This window comes from Lactuca virosa, chromosome 5 (assembly GCF_052849685.1).
Source record: "Lactuca virosa cultivar CGN04683 chromosome 5, Lactuca_virosa_CGN04683_v6, whole genome shotgun sequence".
Taxonomy (NCBI): domain Eukaryota; kingdom Viridiplantae; phylum Streptophyta; class Magnoliopsida; order Asterales; family Asteraceae; genus Lactuca; species Lactuca virosa.
The window spans coordinates 44,179,134-44,185,168 of NC_136430.1; positions in this window are offsets into that span (position 1 = coordinate 44,179,134).

Consider the following 6,035-nt stretch of genomic DNA (forward strand, 5'->3'; position numbering starts at 1 on the left):
ATGCACACAATGAGCTCAAAGACCCCACCATGGAGGCTAAGCGACGATTTATAGGGTTTGGGGGGCTTGGAGGCTCGTAAAGAGGCCAACCCTAAAGACTTAAAGTGCTTATATAGGGTACAACATCTTAAATTAGGGTTTTCACTTACACCTCGTACGCCCCGCGTACTCCTCATTATGCCCCACGTACTCCTCGTACGCCCAACGTATGAGGCCTCACACTCCTGATCCTTCCTTTGCAGTACACTAAGTGTATACCACATTACGCATCGCGTACTACCCTTCGCACCAGTACGCCCCGCGTACTAGGGTTTCCTCTTAAACCCTAAAGCACTCTGAAGGCCATAACTTATTCGTTATAAATCCGATTTCGATGATCCTTATATCCAAGAAAAGGTAACAAGAAGCTCTACACTTTAATCAACTCATACCTGCCTTACAATTTCCCGAACAAACATCCAATTTCCATAGAAGCCCGAGCTGACATATTACCAAAATACCCTTTGGCTCCAAAACACAAACTGAACACTCAGATCATCCAAATTACATCATCCACCTCCAAATGAGTCCAGATCTCGATCCTTCAAAGGTCCAAACTCTGCTAATACCTAAATCCTTGATCACCACCCCGAAATGGGAAACGATTCGAAACAGAGCGTTGCACTAGGCTAATTGATGTGTTCAATTCGTAGTATAATAAGGTCATCATAAATTGGAAATCGGGAAACAAAATCTTAGACTATGAGATTGATTTGTATACATGTCTCGTGTCAATACGATATCTTATAGAGCGAAGGAATGGTTGATCACTTATCTTTGAGCCATCATCTAATTTAATTCAGATGTTGGCAGTGGCTTTGGAGAGCACATTTTGCTGGTGATTCAAGGTCTATATTTACAGTTGTAGTTGATGACTTATCCAAGTGAGAGACTGTTGGATTAACGTGTCTAAGGTCACAACTGAATTGATATAACCTTATGGCATAAAAGCAAAGTCATTTTTGGGTTGCCATCAATAACTAGAATTAGTCAGGAACAACTTTAAGAGAGTGAGAAAATGATTTGCGAAGTTATTATTTGATTAATAAATTAATTAGACATAGTTAAAAAATAATTTAGAGTTGTAACACCTATATCCTCTGGTATAATTCTTTAAAGTCCAAATTTGTCATTTTTGCATGTTGGTGTCCTACATTGAGCGTAGGATAGTACCCTACGTTGGGTGTAGGTGATTGATCGCATGTGGGGATATAATTCCCTACATTGAGTGTAGAGTAAGTTACGTTGAGCATAGGAGCGCAACACCAAAACCCTAATTTTGGGGTTGTGAGCCCTATTTAAAGGCTCTAACTCCTTGAGGGCATGTACATGCTCAGCCTCCACCCCTTTTTTCAGACATATCAAAACCCTAGCCACCTTGTGGGAGATTTGAGGGCTTAGTGTGTTCTTATGTGCATATGTGAAGGAGGAGTTCTTAGGAGAAGCATTTGGGAGTTTCAAGCTTTGTTGATCCAGACTTTGCGCCTCATAATCCACCTTCAGAAGGTATAAAGTACTCATCTTGGTATTCTTTCCTGCTAGATCTAGTTTGGTTATGGATTTATATGCTTTTGTCCCATAACCTTGGTCTTTGAGAGTATAGGTTACTCCAGACCATTAGAATGCCATTTCCAGATGTTTTTGAGCTTGTAGAGTCATAAAAATGAGAGCTTGGTCACTTTCATCTATCCATGCATGAGTTCTTGAGCATTAGAGTATATTATGGACTTAGGATTTGGCCTTGTGCTCTTTTTAACCATGTAAAGGAGTAAAGTTAGAGACTTTACCCCTTAGGATGTTCATTAGATTCAGATATGAGGATTGGATGGTTGGTATTTGTGTATTAAGAACTTAATAGGAAGTTGGTGGATCAGCGAAGTTACATTGAACGTAATCTTCTATATGTTTAACGTAACCTGGTTTTTCCCCGTTTCCTATTTGAAGCTCTATGTTGAGCGTAGAGCAGGGTATTACGCTGGACGTAGCGTCAGGAGGTTGACTTTTTGACAAGTGGACTTTTGGTCAATTAGAGTGGGTCTTTGTATTGGAAGGGCAAAACCGGAAAAAGGACTTTTTTCCTAATGAGGGTTAGCTATGAACCAAAACCCTTTGAATGTGGATTATTACCTTAATTATATATTAGGGTTTTATTGTATATATGTTTAGTGTGAGGAGTTCTAATATTAGCAGCTCAAGTGTATGATTTGTTTGTCTGTAGATTGATGTGAGTTTTCTCACTATACTAAGTAGGATGCTAGTTGTCTTTATGGCTCTTACATTTGTATGTTGGGTTGGGCCCATTTTATAATTGTGTTCAACTCGTTCGTATGTTGGGGATGGGCCCGTTTGTATGCTGGACGAGGCCCACTTGTATGAGGGGCGGGGCCCGATATTGGGAGGGGGCACTGATATGTATGGTATGTGGTATTTTGGGAAACTTATTAAGCTTTGTGGTTACGGTTTTATGGTTTAAACATTTTCAGTTAGTTCCAGTTCCAAAGGGAAGGGTCCGGTTTGATTGCACAATGTTAACACGCTCTCGCGCACGTATTAAACAGATAAATTTATCACTGCTTGGAATGCACTAAAAATATAGCACAGGGAAGCAGGGTTGAAATCCTCAGGGACACAACCTAATGGTCAATGCCTTTTTGCATCAGGTACATCTAGTCAAAACAGAAATTTTAAAAGGGGGGGTTTTTGATTAAACTAAAAACTAAAAATGTAGTGATATTAAATTAAACAAAAATCAATAATAAAAACGGTTTCAGTTCTGCTGCGACTTTCCTAATCATGTAACTGATTCAGATCTGATTATTTAAGATGCGTTCTATCTAAGCTGGTACTGAGAAAAACTAACAAGCTCTAGTAATTTCTCTTTTACCTTATTTAGTTAACCAAAACAAGCTCTTCAATTAACCCTAACTTTTTACTGTTCAATTAAACAAGCTCTTAATTAAATCAGAAAAATTGCATTAAGTTCTTTGTAAATTCCCAGCAATACCTAATACTTCTCACAAGCTCGAAAGCGTAAATATATGATTTTTCAGTTTATACCAGAGTTAAATTCTAAAACAGAACCAATATGATACTTGTTACTTTTACCAGTTGACAAGAACAATTACGTATTCTATAACTGATTAACTGGAATGATAAAACCCTAGCTAGGTGATCAGACTAACAAGAATCAAAATCAAACATTCATTAAGCTCAAAACTGAAGAATCTAGATAGAAACACAAATCAAAAACTAGATCTAATGATCAATCACATGAAAAGTACTTCTCTTTGCAAAACTGAAAACTAAGGTTTTAGCCAGACATGGCTAAAATCTGATAAAAACAGATGAAAAGAGACATAAAACAACTAATCTTACTAATCTACTTGAAGGAGATGATCCACAGTCTTCAGATCTTCAGAAATTGTTGAAATCAGAGAAGAAACGCCTTCAAAATCGTATTTTCGTCGCCTGGTACCTCTGGAATCGCCAACTTCGGTTACTGGAAGGTTATCATGTTGTATTTATACGTCTAGCTGTCAAACGACATACCTGCGATCGCAAAGGGCATACCTGCGATCGCAGGTTCTGAAGAAAACGTGTCTCGGGCCTTTTTAATGAAGCAGGATACCATTTTGGCACTTTTTGGCCAACCTGCGATCGCATGTACACAACCTGCGATCGCACGTTTTCATTTTTCACTTCCGGATGAATTTTTGGCACAAAAGAACCTCGAAGACAACTTGCGACCTAACCTGCGATCGCAAAAGGGACCCACGCGATCGCATGAAGGCAACCTGCGATCGCAAATTATGGCTAAGACGTCCGAAATTTCGTCTACTTTTCATATCATTTTGAATCGCGTCAATCGGAGTTACGGTTCTCGAGATATGGTTAAAATACTGACAGGGGGTCAAAGCTGCCAGCAACATCCTTTAACTTTAGATTGCCGATTCTATCTTCTTGTCATCAATTCAATCGAATGTTTCTTGACCAAATCATCTTTCAAGCATTCCTCATAATTCTTCATAAGTCCCAAGCTCCATTTTAAGCTCCAAACATGCGTCCAGCTGCTCCCAAATCACTACTCCACTTAAACTATCTGAAATTGACATAAAAATATGAGCAGTACGGGAATTCTAACGAATTACTTGAGCTGAACATTATTTAAACAAATGACATGCAAATGTACACAATATGATCCTAAATGCTAATGAAAACTACCCTATAATATGCATAAAACGACATCTAACAAATCTCCCCAAGCTTAAACCTTACTTGTCCTCAAGTAAGAAGAAGATAAAACATTATAAACAAATGGACATATGTAGATGACATAAAAAGGAACTTAGAATAAAAACTAAAACAAGATTAAGGAAATTAAAAATTTAAACTTTATCAAAACACTTCACTCTTTTTTTCACATGATCAGATTTCACAACGAGGAAGCTCCAATGAAATCACTACCTAGACAACAGTCTTAATATCTTATATTAACGATTCATAATTATATTTAATAAGTTAAACCAAGCTTGAGCAAATAATTTTTACGCCGAATTAAATTTGTGAAAACAGTGTATTTTAAAAATAGTTTCACGAAAATTCGTTTATAAAAACTTAACTTGACTAACCCCTCCTTTTTTTCCGAACTCGTCCAGTAAACGCTGTAAGCTCCATTATGGACAGAAAATCCAAGCTTACCCCTATGATTCCACTATCGAGGAATCAATCTCATTATACCACACATCTTCTTTGTCTTGATCAACTATTTAGATTTAACTTGCTTGCTTCTTGATTTTGACTTGAACTTGACATGGATTTGGCTTTGAATTGCAAATTTCTTCAAGTTACTTGATGTACCATTTCTAACATATATATATTGACTGGGCGCGAATTTTACTTTGAGGCCCTCCATATCTTCAATACTTCAAAAATGATAACTATTATGGGTATAACGAGAGTTCCCTCCTAACCTCAAAAGGCGTAGAAACTATAGGGTTCAGTACTTCAAGGAATGATAAAGGTTATCCAATCTAGGTTCTTTTTAAGGCATTCAAGGAAATTATTTTCAAAACACTGTTCGTTTTTCCATCCCACACTTTCATTGTAAAAATTATCCGACTCTTATGTTGGTTCATATTGAAAACATTTAAAGCACTTGAAAAGATAATTCTTAAAATTGATTGTAATGAGACTGTTATTTTTGGTAACTATCACATTTCATCTTAAGAGAGCTATCGAATGTAAAAAGATATCCTCATCTCATGTAAAAATTTTCAATTTTTTTTGTTATGCAGAAAATAAAAAAAATAACTAGAAATTAAAATATTTTTGGGTTTTTTGTTCTCTTATTTATGAATGCAGAAAAATAAAATATTTTTTAGACCTTTTTTGAATTTTTTATATGCAAATGCAATGCAGAAAATAAATTGCAAAAAGAAATTTTGAAAAATTTAACTAAAAAAACTGAAAAATTAAAATTTTAAACAAAAATGCAAATATTTACACTAACCCCCTCCCCAAGCTTAAAATGATGCATTGTCCTCAATGCTTAGAGAGGAATGAACAGCTCAATAAATAATATAAGGGCAAGAAGGGTTGCAACTAGAAATGAATGTACCTGATAAGTTGGTAGAAATCTGATTTTGACGACAATGTGGCAAAAAATCTGAATTCCAGCGACTTTGAAGATCCTCTGATTTCCCCAAGCTTGCTTGGAACTGCGATCATCTCTTTATTGAAAGTATAAAAACTAAAAACTACTCATCGGGTTGCCTCCCGGAAAGCCGCCCTTTTTTAAGGTCGTTGGCTCGACCATGCCCGAAAACTAGATTACCTGTACGTAAAGATTTTGGCACAAAACAATTAGCAGTACCGTGTCCCCGACAACGGCGCCAATTTGTTAACACGCTGTCGCGCACGTATTAAATAAATAAATTTATCACTGCTTGGAATGCACTAAAAATATAGCACAGGGAAGTAGGGTCGAATCCTCAGGG